The sequence below is a fragment of the Leptonychotes weddellii genome, chromosome 8 (genome assembly GCF_054177405.1).
Source record: "Leptonychotes weddellii isolate Sample4059 chromosome 8, ASM5417740v2, whole genome shotgun sequence".
Taxonomy (NCBI): domain Eukaryota; kingdom Metazoa; phylum Chordata; class Mammalia; order Carnivora; family Phocidae; genus Leptonychotes; species Leptonychotes weddellii.
Genome location: NC_138376.1, coordinates 35,102,231 through 35,121,330, shown reverse-complemented (window position 1 = coordinate 35,121,330; position 19,100 = coordinate 35,102,231). Strand labels below are relative to the sequence as shown.

At 40.9% G+C, this 19,100-nt stretch overlaps 1 protein-coding gene and 1 pseudogene across 5 annotated transcripts in view; both read left to right on the top strand.

Moving 5' to 3' along the window:
• Positions 1-19,100, top strand: part of RCAN2 (regulator of calcineurin 2) — a 266,173-nt gene that overhangs the window by 45,987 nt on the left and 201,086 nt on the right. The window lies entirely within an intron of this gene.
• The window catches only part of LOC102736234 (heat shock cognate 71 kDa protein-like), a 48,755-nt pseudogene continuing 30,276 nt past the window's right edge, over positions 622-19,100 (top strand).

The window sequence follows — 19,100 nt, the reverse complement described above, 5'->3', positions numbered from 1 at the left end:
TGATGAATTTATTCAGTTTAATAATAATAATAATCAGCAATAATAGCAGCAAATATTTATGTAGCATATAGCAAGGTGCCAGGTGCTCTTCCAGATGCTTTACAAACAGTAAAGCCTTTAATTGTCACGACTACCCAATAAGGGTGGTGTCTTTCTGCTTCTCTACCTCCTGAACCTGTATCAGAGTTGTCTTCCCTGGACCCCTCTGCCTGGTTCTGCCCAATGTGTAAGCAGAAGTGACCCATCACTTCCAGGTCAAGCATTTAATTACGAATGTTTGACCCTGAAGAATGTTCTTTTCACGCTGCTGGGGCAACTGGCATTGTGCCAGGTGGTGCCTGCTCAGGCAGTTTGGGTTGTGGGGTGAGGAGAGCGATGACACAGAGCGGAGTCCTGGCCAACCCATGAGGAACATGTAACATGACAAGAAAAAAAAAAAAAAAAGCCTTTGTTGCTTTAAACCACTGGGAGTTGGGGGTTTATTCTTAAGAGTGTAACTTAGATACAGTAAGCACAAGTCCTCTTGACCTTTAATTCTAGTTCATTACCCACCATACCTCACCATTTCTAAACTCTACTATGGAAAACAGGTTCTAGAAATAAATTTGGCCATCCACCAGCATGAACATTCAAGTAAAAGAATATAAGGCAGAGAACTCAGGTAATTTAATAGCAAGACTCAAGGTAAACGTAAATGCGTTGGTTGAGTCCAAATCAGTTCGGTTGTAAATGTGTAGCAAAGGATAAACAAGAAGATGATTTATTGTAGTTTAAGCGTCGCTGAAGATACGTTGAAAAAATAAAAAATGAAGTAGTCTATAGTGACCTAAGGGTGGGAAAATGATAACTGAGCATTTGTTTTAAATACTAAAGCAGTTAACAGTTAAATTAGCTACCACGTATTTAAGGAATACTTACAAGTTTCACTGTTTTTCTTGTGCTATTCATCCTTGATAGGTGAAAGTGGCATTTACAAATAGGTTTGTTGCTTTAAAGAAGATCTAAATTGTAAAAAAGACAGTGAGTATCATTGTACTCAGTTAAGTTATTCCCGTTTTGTCTTTTCTCTGGACGATGACTGGGAACCATAATTAGTCACCGCTAATCACTTGGGGGCACCTGCCAGATGAGCGGCCCAGCGTGGGGCAGATTTGAAAGCTGCTGTAGGACATTCCCCGGAACCTTAACCTTTCCTAAAGTGACTGAAATATTCCAGAGGCATATTTAGTGCCTTGCTTTTCCACAGCACTGAGTGACCCCCTGGGGCTCGAGCGTCTGACAAGCCACTCTAAATGCCCCACTTAACTACCTGAAAATAATTGTGGCAGTGGAAAGAATTAAGCCTGATGCATACAGAGTTGAGAGTATTTGGTTTCTGTGCCAAAAAGCAGGTGAGCATATATTCTTGATGGCACCTGGGAAAAATGGCTGCCATGTTCCAATTAGTCCAGGATAATATTAAAGAGGGACAGGAAGCTTTTTTCCCTTCTTGGAAAAACGAAGGTACTTGGAAACCATTTCAGATGGTTTCCATCAGAGCTGCGGCTAGCTTATACAGTGACCCTGTGAATGATGAGAAGGTGCCCCTGTGGGCAGAAGTAATCTTAGGACATAACTGCCTGGGCCAAGATGGGTGAATTTGAAAAAATGGTGCCCTTTTCCCTGAGCTGAAGGGGTGGATGCAGCCCTGAGCAGTTGTGAGTGGCTTCGCAAGTGGAGGGCAGGCTCGGTTTCATTCTCTACTTTCTTCCCAGGCCAGGAGCCCCCGAAAAGTGCACACAAGACACAACCATCCCAGTGGCCCTAGTCATAATGGACAATTTTCAGTTACTTCAAATTTAAAAGGATGTATAAATTTGAGGATAACTGTTGAGTTGTGTTGCCTAAGAACTTTCTTTTTTTAAGAGGCAGTTTCAGAGCTGGAGCCCCAGGGAAGAGCAGGGGAAGGGGCTTTATTATTATTTTTCCTTGCTTCCACCAGCTAAAAATGGCATTGGCTTCACCCTACCTTTATGGACTTCTTTGATTCTGTTCTTAGGTCAGTGGTCTGAAATTCTGGACCTGTTCAGAGATAACCAGAGAAAGTCAGAGAGTTTGGACGTGAACTTTAAAGCAACACCCAGGTATCCTTCACAGCAGGCCTGACATTTAGCTCCATGGATGAGATCAGTGTGATATGGATGAGCTGAGAGCCAATCGCATTAATATCGTATGATCTTTGCTGTATGAGAGTGGGGTTATTAGTGCATTGCTCATACTTCACTGTTATCTACTCATTTATAATTACCTACCCATTTATAATTTTGCATACAGCATTCAACCATACTCTCCTGCCTTTTAAGAAGAATGGATATATAGAAACAGAACCTATGTAGTTTATTTTTTTTTTAAGTTTGATCAATTTCTGGTGATGTTTTGGTAATATGTTTTGCTGGGGATGTTTTATTATACAACATAACCATTGTTTGAACTATAAGCACCATAATCTTCCATCCGTGTTTTGAGGTGGAGACCCATTGATCAGATACATGACATGGGTAAGATTTTTCATCAAACATGTTGAAATATCATATCTTGTACTTTGTTCATAGCCTACAATTTCCCCCCATATTTGCAGCTATTACTAACTCCAGGTCATTTAGTCTATTATTTATGCATAGAATACACTGCCTCATATGATGGTCTGGTCTTACATTCCAGCTGGATGATTGTAAGTGTCTTGAGGGCACTAGAGCAAGATCATGATTCTTCTGCATCCTGTAACCTCCCCCGAGGTCCTGGATATAACGTGGGCACTTACACACTTACACCCTGTGTGAGGACTTTGGATCTAGATCCTGCCTCTACTGCATACTAGTTAGGTGATCTTGGCCGACTTAACTTCTCTGAATCTCTGTTCTCTCTTTTATAAAATGGGGTTGACCATACCTTCTTTATAGGTTTGTTATGTGGTGAAATGAGGTGAAATGGGTAAGAGGAAGTGGTAAAACGCTAGCTCTTCTTGGTAAACATTGGTTCCCTTCCCCATTCTCTTTCATCCCCCTCCCCACTACCCAGCCTGTGACTCTCTGTCCCTGGTTCCAGGAAGGAAAGCCCAGATGGCCCATGTCCTGTGGAGGTAGGAAGAAAGGCTGGATTTAGCCACTCTTTGTAGAATCCTAATGAAGTTATGCTTTGCTAGGAAAGCCTTGGGTTTCAAGAAAGTTTAATTTCAGCCTTTGCCACATGAAAACTGTTTCTGTGTTTGTTCTAGGATACATGTTGTTCAGGGTTCCCCAAATAAGGTTCATGTGTTGTTTCTTTCAGAGCATAGTACTGAGAAAACTTTGTTTACTTTGGGGAACTGGTATTTTTCTCTCTAGGAAGATTATGTAACCTCCATGTTTTCTTTTCTTAGCTTCCAGGAAGCTCAAATTAAAAATTAATACTCAATCATGGCTACTGTATTTATTCTTAGTGATCTTGATATTTTGTTTCTTTTGGAGTAACCTAATTATGCATAGGTATAGTGCAAGAACATTTTCTGAATTATCTCATCAAACTTTGCTCATATCTTCATGAGAACTTTAACTATTGTGTCTTTAAATATATAAGGAGACTGGCCCAGGAGTCACTAAGGTTATATTTTGCAGACGTTTTAAATGCCACTATGAATAGAGAAAAACAAATCACCTAAATTACTAGAGTATATATTTTTAGAATAATATATACACATTTTTTTGCTGTAATTCATATTGTTTGGAAGAATGGTTTTAACATATCTTCAAGGAAAAAAATGTTACGTGGCAATCACAGTTAACAACACCTCCCACTGCACATGTGGGCTTCGTGTGTTTAGAAAAGCACCTGGTCACATAACTTCAGCTTGACTCTTAAATCTGACTGTTATTCTGATATTTAATTGGTGAGAAAATGAACACATATAAGCCACTTGAGGATATGTGTATTTAAGTTTGAGCTTCTAACGTTATCAGTCTAGTTTTGACTCCTAAACACCTAGAGCCAAATTATTTCATGGGAAGGTGCTCTGGTTTCAATGCCTGATCCTTGAGAATTATATTCTTTCCTTCAAGTAGATTATATTCCTCCTTGGTACTACATTCTCTCCAGTCGTAAGACTTGGACCAGAAGTGCATTTTAACTTTATCGCTATGTGGATGAAGTTCGAGGTTTTGCGAGGAGCATAGAAGAAGAAAGGAGTTTAGCACTTCAAATAGTTTCTTTCAAAATTTTCAGAGGAACGAGCCTTCAATGTGAGAAATTTGGCACCAATAACTAGCTTTCATTAAATTTGCTTCCTACCCCTACTCCTGCTCTAAATGTGGGAGTCAGGGGGGGCGGTCATCATGATTTAGAAAGAGGGGGGGAAGGTGAGTTTACATTTGGTTTCCTGGCCCTGCCCTCGCCCTGCTTCCTGTTGACAAGTGGGCTCTCAGCTCCATTGGGGTTGTCTTTTCCCTAAAGGAACTTCTCTGAGTTTACATATCTAAGCAACTACGGTCTCTTTCAAAAGGACTCCTCTTTGGGCATCCCTGATAGCATGCTTTGCAGTGTTTTGAGTGAGTTGCAAAGCCTTCATATTTAGGGTGGGTTTGAAGTTGTGGAAACAAACTTAGAGCCCTGTATGGTGATTCAGGGGGGTAACCAACCCTAGTAAAATAATTTTTATTTAAAAGCAATATACCATAATGAAAAATCGCTACAAAATAATACAAATGGTTTTCTTTTGGTGATTGGGACCTGACTTTGGGGAATTCCAGAAATACACAATGAAAGCATTGTTGCAACAAGGTCACCTTTTTGAAAAAGAAACAGTCTTACATGTAAGACCTAGTGTATTGAATAGGATGCAGTTTTTTTTTTTTTTTTAATTGTATCTATTTATAATGCCCCCAGCCTTGACTTTCAAACCCCTGTCTCTGGCTTTGTTTCTTGCTGAACAGAGCAAGCCTTAAGAACAAGTACATTGGCTCTGTGGTGTGGGAAACGTGTTCCCAAGTATCTCCTACAGTGCTCTATAGTCTTTTGGACTTGAAGATTATTTTTTTCATTTTTTAAAAAAATTCAATAGCCAACCTATTAGTTTCAGATGTAAAGAGTTCAGTAATCCATCAGTTGCATATAACACTCAGTGCTCATCACATCACGTGCCCTCCTTAACGCCCATCACCCAGTTACCCCATCCCCCCACCCATGTCCCCTCCAGTAACCCTCAGTTTGTTTCCTATAGTTAAGAGTCTCTCATGGTTTGTCTCCCTCTCCGATGACTTCCCATCAGTTTTCCCACCCTTCCCCTATGATCCTCTGTGCTGTTTCTTATATTCCACATATGAGTGAAGCCATATGATAATTGTCTTTCTCCGATTGCCTTATTTCAGTCAGCATAATCCCCTCCAGTTCCATCCATGTCGATGTAAGTGGTAAGTATTCATCCTTTCTGATGGCTGAGTAATGTTCCATTGCATATATGAACCACATCTTCTTTATTCATTCATGTCAATGGACATCTCATCTCTTTCCATAGTTTGGCTGTTGTAGACATTGCTGCTGTAAACACTGGGGTGCAGGTGCCCCTTCAGATCACTACTACATTTATATCTTTGAAGATTATTTTCTGATCAAGAATTCCCATCCCTAGAAGATACTATATCCTAAGATATACTTAAGATAAATCCTAAGATGTACAATCTACATACCCAGGGAAGGGCAGTGAGTCATTAGTATGGTGGCAAGGAGAGAGTACTGCATTAATTGAGAAATAAAGGCAGAAGAAAAATGGTTACATTTCTTTACTACTTACAGCCTATTGACAAGTCCTTGAAACAGGCAGAGTGACATTCCTCTAGGAACTCAGCTGCCTCGATGTTAATACTTTGCTAAGGGCAAAAGACAATCTTAGCCCAACCCCCAGGATCCTCTAAGTCTACGTTAACATATAAAAATTCCTTTGGAAGCTTCCTTTATCTCAGCCCTCCACCCCCAAGATACATGTTGGCAATCATCCTCCGAACATATGACCCACCAATGTACGTTTGAAAGGTCTCATGACTGAGGGTTTACTACACAATAATAAATGACATTTTCCTAAAAATAGCTAGCCCCCTCAGGATCCTGGAAACCTTGTTTCCAAAATACCTGGGGGGCTTATGCCGCTAGCCCTAACCACCTCCCAACTTAAAGGTGGAGAATGGGCCACTCCTCATGACCCCAGTGCAGCTCTTTCTGACCACGGGTCCTGTCCCCGTGCTTTCACAAAACTACCTTTTTACACCAAAGACATCTCAAGAATTCTTTCTTGTCCATCAGCTTCGAACCCTAACATCTTTCCTACATCATTCATCAGTCTACTCAATCCAACCATCAAATTTTAAACGATTATTGAATATCTACCATGTCCCAAACATTGCTCTTGGCAACTGAGAGTATAAAAATGAATGAGGTGCAAGCCCTCATGAAGCGTTATGTTTCCTGGGGTCTGGTAATGATAGCACAAGTCGGGTGAAGTGAGAGATGGAGATGGACGCAACATATATAGGAGCACAGGGGAGGGGCACACCTAAGAGGGGAGGGAGAAGCCTCTGGGATATGTTTTTGTTTTTTGTTCGGAGCCCCTACCTTGCCCCTGTACAACCGTCTGGACCCAAATGGACCCATCCTTTGCAGTGCAGTGTGCTGACTGCGGTGTCCTGAGGACAGATTTTTCAGCCTGCCTCTTGTGTAATCAGCACTGTTGTCCTGTCTCATAGTCCCTGCTCTGAAAGGACAATGGATGCGTGTGGGTGGCAGAGGGAAAGAACGGACTCTGACTCTGGCAGGGGCTTCCTCAGCAAGCGAACCAGGCCACCATGACTTGCGTCGCGTGGATGGAACATTCTATATGTGACCCACGTGTCCTAATTTTCTCCTTCAGTGTGTGACATTTTTGCTTTCCTCAGAAGGTGAGCTGTGAGCTTGCTTCTTTTAAAAGCTGCAACCTGTGAAGAGAGAGGGTGTTCTTTGACAACATTACATCATTGAAGCCTCTAGGTGTTGAGTCATCATTATTTTTAGGCAGCTCCATGCTTTTTTTGGTGGTTCTAAGAATAGCCCTTGTGTCTGGACTCTACAGAAAGTCACCTCAGTCAAGATCCTGTCACCACTCCAAGTTGGAATGGAATGCTTTCTTAATTGCCAGATTCAGGGCACACTCTTTAGAATTTTGCCTCCCAAACATTCTGCATTTTTAGGTTTTCCGCAGTCAACATGATGACTTTGTCAGGAGCTGTCACTTGGATTTTTTCAGCCCTTTGTCAGACTTACATATTGTTGCAAACAACACCAGGAACAACAAAATAAAAAGCCTTCCTCCCTGAAGGGCTGGCTCCTTCTCGTTTTTACTCGGTGCCCATTTTGGTTTGCGAATTCCTTAGTCAGTGACTTTACCTGTTTTGAAACATTTCAAGACGCATTTCCATGCCTTGTGTTTTATTAAGCAACTCTAGATTCCTCACATTTGGGGCAGGGTAGAGGGTGCGACTGTTGGCATTTGTGCAGGATCAACTAAAAGCAGCCAAAACAAATGTTATTAGAGGCTGTTAAACTAAATAAGCATGTAAATTGTAAACCGTATTAGAACTTGATGACAGGGCAGTAAAAGGGACTGAGCAAGCTTAGAAATGGAACTCTGTGGGTCAATATAGAGGCTGGTTTTCCCATTGCCTATTCAGAGCATATGCCCGAATATGATCAATTTATTTTATGTGGCACTTTTAAGCCCATAGGAGTACTAATGGCTTGTGAGCATAGCCAAATGCTATTCTAACTGAAGCATAAAGGGAAGCAACTGCTTGGAATAAAATGAGCCAGCTGTTTAATATCATAGGATAGTATACCTTTTGTGTCTGGAGGTGACAGAAGGGCAATCACGAGATCGGTGTCTGTGTATGGCTGAAAGCACCAGTGTTGGTGTGATGGACTTGCTGGGAAGACAGCTTTGTTTTGAGCCATCCACAGGGTCGGTTCTTCTTTTGTTATCTCAGATCTCAAAACCCTCCCCACATGGGCCACCCTGTCTCTAGAGAAATGGTGTAGCACAGTGATTAAGAGAGAGGGGCTCTAGCACCTTTTAGCCTGGTCTAAAACCCAGTCCCACTGCTTGTCACTTCTGTGACCATGGGCAGTTTATTGAACCTTTCCAAACCTCAGCGTCTTCACCTGTAAAGCATCAAGTAAGAGTATTTACCTCATAGGGTGGTTGTGAAGATGTAAGTGACATAATCCATGATGCCTTGATCACAGTAACTGCAAATGTTGGCTAGTAATAATAATTTCTGCCCATTCGTCTGATCTTTTGCATTTGGCATCATTTAAAACTCATAGGACTCGGGGCGCCTGGGTGGCTCATTCAGTTAAGCATCTGCCTTCGGCTCAGGTCATGATCTCAGGGTCCTGGGATCGAGCCCTGCGTCGGGCTCCCTGCTCAGCAGGGAGTCTGCCTCTTCTTCTCCTTCTGTCACTCCCCCCTGCCCATTCTCTCTCTCTCTCTCAAATAAATAAATAAATCTTTAAAAAAAGAAAAAAGAACAAAGGAAAAAAACCTCGTAGGACTTTTTTGTTTTCCTTGTCTTATGGGTGTTGCCTAACTCATCAAGAAGCAGTGCACTGGTCGGCCTGCCCTTGTCCATTCCCTCTGCCCCCAGAACTTCTAAATCAAGATCAGGGGTAAATGAGATGACTTTCTTTTGGAATCTGAACAAATACCAGTTTATTCCCAAGAACGAGCCCAGAGGAAAGCTCATTTGCTATCTGTCCTACATACAGTGCCTTGAACAGCCATACGTGCCTTTATCGCACCAGTAAATTGCCAACCCTGAATTGTCGTTCTCCTAACACCTACTAGAAAGCTTCCTTTTCTTTTATGTTGAATGTCAAGTTAAAAAGGCTAGCTATAGTCATTTGGCTATTGCATTTATATACTTCAGTGAGAAGCCTGATGCATGTTGGACTTTATGTTACAGTCCGAACAATGTCCTTAGAAGTTTCTTGAAAAGACAAGTGAGTTTTGCCTTCATGATTTTCTTCCCATTTGGTCTATCGTTTCATCAGTTTCCAAAGAAAACTGGCTTGGTCAACCAAGCCTTCTTTATGAGTAATTACAGTCATTTCAAATTTTAATTTCAGGAAACAGAAGTCTACTGAATACAAGATACTTGTCTTTGCTGGTGTCTCATCCTTACTTGTAGCAAATTTCGAGTATGTGTTAATTGCGATTGGCAACGTAAGTGGGCCCAATTACTTTAGAAGGGATTAACATTTACATTAGAAAGAGAAGGTAAATGAGAAAATCAGAATATGATTTTTTTTTCATATTCATTAAGTACTTTAAGAGTTTTGCTTGGAAGATTCTTCACTTAATCCAAGCATATTTTTCTGAAGAAAATAGTACAGGAAACACAACAAAATAGATGAATGAAAATTGGCATTTCTGTGGAAGAGAAACATCATTATAAAAAAGATTTAAATTTGTATGAATGACTTGGTTATACTTAAAGAAGTGATTTAAAAAATAATTCTCTAGAGAATCCTATACAGTTGAGGTAGACAGAACAATAGTTCATGCCATTTATGTTAACTTTTAAAATTTCCTTTGGCACAGGTTGTTATTCCTGTAATACTGATTATTGCTTGGCACAAACAAGGTGTGAGGATTTATGTTCTGATCTATACAGAAATCTCATCATTAATAAATAATGCATTGCAACAACATATTTCACTGTCAGAGATTTTGTTGCTAGGAATAGATGTAATATGGGAGGTATAGAGCCATGGCCTGATCTAGTTCAGGGCTTCTCCATTTTGTCACTATTGACATTCTGAACTGATAATTCTTTGTGTGGGGCTGCCCTGTGCATCGTAGGATGTTCACTAGCATCCCTGGCCTCTCTACCCACTAGATGCTGGTAGTATCTCCCGCCACCCCACCCACCAAGCTTTGACAGCCCAAAATGTCCCCAGACCTTGCCAAATGTCCCCTGGGGGGCAGAATCACCCCGGGTTTGTGAAACACTGGTCTAGTTGATAGTTTCTAACCACAGATTAGAGGAACTGCCTGGGCATTTCTTAATCCCAATTCTAGGACCTCATATCACTGGATAAGAATCTCCTGGGGTGAGTTTCTGGACGCAGCACTTGAAGAAAAAGTTACAATCCAATTGTGGACATCTCATTCTGAGTTCTTTTCTTTCCTCCATTCCAAATGAGGAGGCTGAAATTTTTCAAGTTTTCTCTTCATAAACCTCCTTTGGACAGTCATTGGCTTAGTGACATGGAGACTCCTGTAAGGCAGCCCACTGAGAGGTTCTTCCTTCATTCCCAAAAGCTCTTTTGGAAGATCGCACAAGAGTGTGTCTCCTCAGACCACAGGAGACACTGAAGCTTCCCATTTAGCTGCTGCCGTGACTGCCCCACACCCAGGATGCCAGAAATGGTGGCATTCAGGCCAATGAAGATTTTTGAGAGAATTTGTTGAGTTGTCATTGATTGGTATCACTGGTATCATGGGTAGCAAGTCCTCATGTGGTGGGACTCAGCACTTTTATAATTTTGGCATATATTTGGTGTGCCGGGAAGAACCGCTGTCTTTGTCAGGCATGTGGTGTGAATGGGGCTTGAAGAAAGGTGGCGTTGGGAAAATGGCTAATCAGCAGCACATTCACCAGCTGAAGGAAATTTTAAAGTACTGAAGATAAATTCATGACCCTCTGAGGATGACACGGAAGTCTCGGATCAGGGTTTTATAGGTATCCTATGTTATTAGTGCCATTTTATGGTTATACCCAGTGGTATGTTGATAGTGAATTCTTACCGGCTTAGCAGATTGTGAGCAGCGTCTTTTTTTTTTTTTTTTTAAAGATTTTATTTATTTATTTATTTGAGAGAGAGAATGAGAGAGAGAGAGAGCATGAGAGGGGGAGGGTCAGAGGGAGAAGCAGACTCCCTGCCGAGCAGGGAGCCCGATGCGGGACTCGATCCCGGGACTCCAGGATCATGACCTGAGCCGAAGGCAGTCGCTTAACCAACTGAGCCACCCAGGCGCCCAAATTGTGAGCAGCGTCTTACAGCGTAGCTTAAAATTGGCCATGGGAATATTTACACTATGGAAATGAGCAAGCTCTGTAAATCAGATTTGTTTGTTTTCCTACAGTATTAGTGCCCTGTAGCTGCTGTAACAAATGACCATAATTTTCAGCATTGTAAAAAAGAACACTAAGATTTGATATTACATCCCTGATGATTATTATTGTTAACCTAAATTTATATGACACATAGAGTTGAAGAAGTTAGTTACTTAACCAAAGCCACCTTGAGAATGCTCATAATTTAGGGCTTTCTTAATTGGTGAGCCAAGGTTGGTTGGTTTTTTTTTTTTTCCCCTCAAAAGTAAAATAACAAGTATACTTAAAATCCGAGGATAATGTTGTTCAATATGTTACAGAGAGCACACACTGGTTCTCAGGTTTATACTAACTTAACTTTTTAACTCTTAATAGAGCAGAATGACATATATATCCCACTTTCTCATGCATGGTGGTGAAATGACACAATTAAACAAGCCTCCTCAACTAAATTATTTATTATCACAGTTTAAGATTTTGGTATTGCTAATACCTTCAGTGCATTATCAGTTGCCTAATTATGGTACTAGTTGAGTTAATGAACCCGTTGGCCAAGTTTGCTGCTAATTGGTTCTTTTTAAGCTTCCTGTGCAGCATTGTTTTTAAAGACATGGATGGCTTTTGATGAAGCACATAAAACAAGTAGAATCAGAAGATGAAATTAACACACAAATTCATTATTATGGTGAATTAGCTTTCCTAAGCTGATACAAAGTGTAGTTAAAATTTTAAGTACAGCTTTTAAACTGTCTTGAAGAACAGTGTATAATTCATTAGTAGGGAAGTGGAGTAAGAGCAACTGAGAGAATTTCCTATAAGCCTTCTACTTCAGTCCCAACATTTTTGTCTCTGTGTTTGGGCCTCTGTCTATCTAATTTTGAACAGAATTGCCATGATTTTGCTATATAAATATGCAGAGGTAGCTTGTGATGCAAACTCAAAAAATTCCAGGGCTTTCTTTTTCCTATTTTAATTGGAAATTACATAAAATTATTCTGATACTGTGAAAGTAGGAATTCGTTCTAGTGCTAATGACACTTTTAAATGTTGGCTAGAATATTGGCCTGGATGAATCAGTGGACACTCTAGGGCCTTTTTTCCCCTTTTTATCTCCAACTTTTAAATCACTGTCAGGTTGAAATGAAAAGAGGCCAGTAAATAAATGGCTTGCTGCTGTTCTACTTATGTGAGGACTGTAATGTGTGCACTTCTTGTGGAATTCGAGAGCAATTTCAATAATATGACATGAATCACTTTGCTGGTCCCTAGGAACAAATACTTCTAGTTCTTCTAATACTTGAGAGCAACATGAAGGCGCATGAATCACCACCAGCATTTCACTGTTGTTGAGTCCTAACCAGGACAAGGAGTTGACTTTTTAAGGTTGTTTTTCCCCGAGTGAATTTATTGAGGGCTGATATGTATTAAATAATACCTTTGGTATAATGTTATTTTTTTTCTCTAGAGGTTTCCATTAACATTTAAAAGTGAGTCATTTTTCTTTTTAAATAAGGATCTGCCATGATGTCTAAAATTCAAACAGGAAAATACAAGTGTGTGTGTATATATGTGTGTGTGTGTGTATGTCTGTATCTATTATATATGTATTGATATGTGTAGATAGATACAGATGTATATATAGATACATAGATGTATATAGATAGATATAGAGATACACACACACACACATATGATTCTGGGAAGATAGTTAACGAGAAGAAAATCATTTAGCTGTTGCTTGAACTTTCCAGCAAAAAATCCCTCCAGGAGCACATCCCACTTCCATATTCTGTTTCTGCCATCATTCATTCATTATTTATACCAGCCATATTCTTCTCTGCCAGAGATCATTTTCCTGATTGATGGCATCTGGAGCCCTCTACACAAAAGTATTTTAAAGGCTGTATCAGGGAAGATGACTTTTTCTTTTCCCTCGTCCCTCAATATTTAATAACTCTTAGACCCTACAGCTAATAGCCTCCCTTAGTTTCCTTCTCTGTAGTTTCCCATTTCATACAAATGTGCTGGGAATTTGCTATTGCTCATCTCTTTAAAGAATGCAACCTTTTATTTCTCAGTCAGAATAAATCAAAGGGAAACCACACCAAGTAGGTGATAGGGGGTTGCAAATACAAACTGCCCATGAGACGTTCAGTTTTAAACCACATTAGGGAGACTAGGTGGATTCAATTTAACTATAAACGTAAGTGCATATATTCCTTTTGTCTCTCACTTTATTCTCCTGAACAGTTTCCTCCAAGCCTTTAATTGCCCCCTACACCCTAATTAGTAACTGCCAAAATTCTTCCCTGATCTAAACCACCTTCCTGAGCCAGGTAGCCAATAGCTCCTCTTGAAACTCAGCATGTTCTAAATTAAACTCTTGTTCTTTTCCTGCCCACCACGTTTCCTTCCACTTTTCCCTGCATTCCTGACCTGAACGTCCCTTCACCCAGTTCTTCAGATGAGCAACTCTCCTCTCCCTCACCCTCACCATCAACAACCAATCCTGATGATTCTATCCCCTAAAGTCCTGTCCAATTTGACCATTTTCTTTTATCCCTGGTCCAAGTATCTTCCATGTGGACTGTTGGAGTTACCTCTTTCCTGATCTCTGACTAGCTCCCTCTTGCTGCTCTTCAATCCATTTCACTCTGTACATGGAGTCTTTGTGTTGTTCTTGTTACTGTTTCAAATCTTAAGTCTTATTGTGTGTAATAACTCACCAAAGTCTTCCCATTCCCTTGACGATAAAGAAATGATCCTTTAAATTGCAGTATTCTTGGCCTGGTCATCCAGGCCCACCCACCTCATAGCTTTTCCCTCACATTCTCACATCTCCTGGGCTCTCTGCCTTCTTTCAGTTTTCAGGAGTTGTCATGTCCCCAGGGCCTTTGCATGTGCTGCTGCATCTGCCAGCATCTGCCATATGCACCCTCATCCCTACCCCTCCCGTGCCAGTCCCAGACCTCATTAATTCCTCTGTTATGCATTTTCATGGTGTGTGTTTCTTTCCTTCAGAGTGCTCATCTCACCATGAATGATCCATCTATTTATAGGATTAACGAAACTCTAGGGTCCGTGAGAGAAACATGTACGCCTTACTTGACATTTTCCAGCACTTAGCACTGTGCCTGGTGTCCACATTTGTTGAGGAAATGAATGTGTGATACTTTTAATATTTTCTATATAAAATTTTTATATTTCTATATATTTAGGTATACTTAGAAATCAGTCCCTCCAGTGCTGCTTATACGGATGGAGACACCTCACATGGAACCAATCTATTTCTTCCAGAAATTAAAACTTTGCTTACTCTAAAGATAATTTTTTCCTTCTTCAGTATAGTAATTAAGACAACTCTGAAGAGTTGGCCGCCACCTGCAAAGGACGTCACCTGAGTTACTTCATTTGACTCCTACTGCAAAGATGTGAGCTAGATGTGGTATGCTGGTATTCACAGAGATGTGGCATAATCCAGGCTTGAACTGTGTCTTTTGGTCCAAGACCAGATGCCTCTGTTGTGATAAGTTGCCTCTTAAATGGCACGTTCAAGGTATACCCCCTAGGTGTGTTTCTGCAATTCTGTTATTCGTGCATATTTTGTATCCTGTGTTCCCCTATATTGAATGGAATACTTTAGGTGCAGTTCCCTAACGGACCCTGGTTTTTATAATCTTAGGTCATCATAGTTTCTGCCTATTTCTCACACTGTGGTTTGCTTTTTAAAATCATTATAAATATAATTTATATTTTATTATAAGCTTTCACTCAGTTGATTGCCTGGCACTGTTTCTGAGGCTGAGGTCATCTGCCTTTATTTTCTGAATATTTATGTTATTTACATTTAAAGGTGACACCTTGACTGTATGAATTTATCTCCTTTCATTCTTGATAGTAAAGATGTATTGGTTTCTCCTATTTCTCTTGAAAAACCAGAGCCCATTGTTGATCATATATCAATACAGATATATTGCTTTGAAGGTCATGTGACTCTGAGAGCTGGGTTAAGGAAGTAGGATGTTAATAAGCATTTAGAATGTGCGTTGTTACATTCATCTGATAGATATGTCAGCATTTATTTATTCAATACAGATACTTATCCAGTCCTGACATGCATCAAGTCCTTGGGAAACAATTTGATGAAAAATAATTGCCAATATTTATTGAGCTCTTACTATATGCCTGGCACTGTTTTAGTTATTTTATATATGTGAACTCCTTTAGCCTTAATAACAATGCAATGCAGAAGGTACCACTATTTATGCTGACTTACCAGTGAGGAATTGAAGCACAGGTTCAGCAACTAGTCCAAGATCAAGTAGGGATGGGGATCTAGAAAATCTGGCTCTAAAGCTTACGCACATAACCACTAAGCTGGGCTGCTGAGAGGAATCAGTAGCATTTCTTTTTTTTTTTTTTTTTTTTAAAGATTTTATTTATTTATTTATTTGAGAGAGAGAGAGAGAGAGAAACAGCATGAGAGGGGATAGGGTCAGAGGGAGAAGCAGGCTCCCTGCTGAGCCGGGAGCCCGATGTGGGACTCGATCCCAGGACTCCGGGATCATGACCTGAGCCGAAGGCAGTCGCTTAACCAACTGAGCCACCCAGGCGCCCATCAGTAGCATTTCTTAATGAACATCAAACGAACATAGTAATCAAGGACAATGTGGTTTTTGCAAAAGGAATTGACTATAATTTTTTGTGATTATTTATTTAATTTCCCTGAGATTTTGGCTTACATGGTTCATTTAGTCAGTCTTTAAATAATGTGTAAGCATTAATCAAGATTTCTTATTCTTAGGATTTCTAAATTCAGTCTTAATTATTTTAGGGGTTCAGGAAACCATCCCAGTGATAGTCCTCCCGCTTCATCCCCCTCAATGAGGTGATCCTCCCTTCCATCTACTCCCTATGACCGATCCTACATGGAAGGGGCGTTGTCATCACCATTCTGTTTAGGGGAGTGAAGGCACTTTCCCAAGGTCACGTAGCTACTAAGTGGTAACAAAAGTTTTGCAGACTCAAACCCTCTGCTGTGTTTGTTACAAGTCTCCCATAGTTCAAATCCTTTCCCTACCACTTCCTAACTATGCCCTGGAGTAAGGGATTTAATATTTCTGTGCTTTGGCTTCCTCATTTGTAGTATGAATGTAAGAATAACTAAGGGTGAAGATTAAAGTAAATAATTTGTATAAAGTGCATAGAACATGGCCTGTTTTGCAGTAATTGCTCAATAAAAAGTACCTCCTCTGCGACCTGCAGATCTGCTTGTTTTTCTTTTCCATTCCAGTATACTAGGTGGGTTTTGTATTGAGGAGGAATTTTGGTTTTTCATTCATTTACCTTTACATCTTTGCATTAGCCAGCTGTTCCTTTTCTTCAAGACTGGTACGCACTATGGAGTGTTCAGCTGCGTGCTGTTTTCCCGTATACATTAATGAAATTGGTCAGTACGGAAAGCAATAAAATTGGATGTCTTTTTCAAAACTGCTTGAGGATGAAAAGATTACAGTTGCAGAAAGCCCCTGTTGTCTTCAGAAACATTTATAGGAATACTGAAAATAAAACTTAGAGAAGGACCTTTAAGTATAGTGAAATGCAGTTATGAAACCATTTTAACTATGTCTAGAAACAAAAGAATTTTACTCATTTAAAATAGCAATTACATAATGATGTAATTTCTTTGGGAAGGAGTATGACACACCTTTAAAAGAAGTCATCAGTTTCTCTCTGAACCAACTCTGAGAGTTAAAACTATTGCTAAGTGAACCACTGAGAACTGTTTCATATATAATCTTTAGTAGGGAAGTAAACTCTATTTCATAAGGATGGCTGTGCTTCTGAAGATCAAGAATTAAGGTTTTGATATTTGCTTGTTTCTTTTTTTTTAAGGTGAGTAGGCACTTAAATATGCAACTCAAGAAACGAATCGTACGTCCTCGTACTTTATGTAGTTCAAATTGTAATTTAAAATTTTCAGCTTCTGATTTTAGAAAAATAAGCAAGAAGACATCAGTAGAGATGGAGAAGTAAATTTAAATATCTTTTTTTGAGGGGGAGCGCTTGGGTGGCTCAGTCAGTGGATCATCCAACTCTTGATTTTGGCTCAGGTCATGATCTCAGGGTCATGGGTTCGAGCCCTGTGTCAGGCTCTGTGCTCAGTGGTGTGGGTGGGGCAGTGGGGAAGGAGAGTCTTCTTGAAGATTCTCTCTCTCCCTCTCCCTCTGCCTCTCCCCCTACTTGCGTTCTCTCTCTCTCTCAAATCTTCAAAAATAAATAAATATCTTTTCTTTAAAGCTGGTGTCAGTCTAAACATGTTTTCACTAGAATAACAGTTGTTAAAGTATAGTCTGAAGATCCCCGGTGGTGCCAAGACCCTTTTAGAGGTCTGCGAAGTAACCACAACACTAAGACATCTTTGCCCTTTTCACTCTCCTTCCCTCACAGGTGCACGGTGGAACTTTCTAGAGGCCACATGATATATGATGATGCCATCACTCCAACAACTAACGTGAGGTGCTCTGTGCATTCTCATGTTTTAAAATTATCTGTTTGAATTTTTAATGTGGAAGATATCTGCTGATGTAACCCAAACAAACAAACGCTGTTTGGGATCCTCAATAATTTTTCAAAGCATAACAGGTCCCTGAGACCAAAATGTTTGAGAACCTCTACCCTAGAAAAATAACTTCAGACAGATGAGGCAGTCATCTTGCAAGTGCTGCTGATGTCCAGCCAGTTGAAGACGGGGAGCCACAGACATGGCCGTAGACATTTCGTTTTCATTGCCCATTGCATTACTTGATATGTGTCTTGTAGCCACCGGCTCCCAGGTCTTGGGCCAGTCCTCCCCACAAGAACACCAGCTCCGTGAGGGTGAGGGCTCTGCTGCTTTGTCCACTGCCACCTGCCCAGTGCTTCCAACAGTATCCGCGAGCCCCCCAGTATGTCTTATTGAAGGAATGGATTTTAAACCACGACACTGAAATCTCTAGGACGATGAGCTAATTGCATGAGGCGCGTGATCTCTCCGATTCCCAGCAGCCCTGTGTGGGAGGTGCTGTTGTGACTCCATTCTGTCTCCACTCTGCAGAAGTGGGGCTCCTTGCCCAGGCCACATAGCTAGTCCGTGGCAGCTCAAGGACTGACAGGGTCTGTGGACCTCACTGCCTGCCCTCCACGTGAACGACTCTGCTCTAGTGGCCCCTGGTTCAGGTCAGGTAAGCCGGGGCTTTGGCAGGCATCGCAAAGCTAAGGAATTCCATCTAGAGAGGTTCATTCATTCAGGGGAAAAAAAAGCAAGGCGTTCCAGGGGAAGGTGGCAGGCAGGATCTTGTGTCAAGTTTGGGCCAGAAAGGAGGCACTGGAGGTGGACTGAGAGACTGACTCCATGACAAAGGCAGGCCACTTCCTGGCTGGTTTCACGCTTTTTGCTTGTGGGGTGGGACTCCGTAGTGGTTAAGAAGGGAGGGCTCCAGAGCGCGGCTGCTCAGGTGTGAGACCCGGTTCTTCCGTCTGCTTGCTGTGTAACCTTTGGCAACTTGCTGAAGCTTCCCTGTGTTCTCTGTACAGTGCGTGCGATGATAATATTTTCATCGACCTCATAGGATTGTTTGGGATTAAATGAACTAATAAGATATGTGTAACCAGATGGTGCATTGTACTAGCAAATTCTATGTATGTCCATGAAAGCGGGAGCTATTTTTTTTATTGGTGATTGTCTGGGACTCATCAGTGTTGACTGAGAGCAAAAGAGGTGAATCCAGGTTCCAAGAGAGTCAGAAGCAGGGCTGTTAGGATGATGTGGCCGAGTGGTTAGCACACAGGCTCAGGAACCAGAGTTTGGCTACTTACTCGCTGTATAATCTTGAATTATTACCTTTTTGTGCCTTAGCTCCCTTCACAGAGAAGAGTGCTCACCTCAATGAATTATAGAAAACAGTG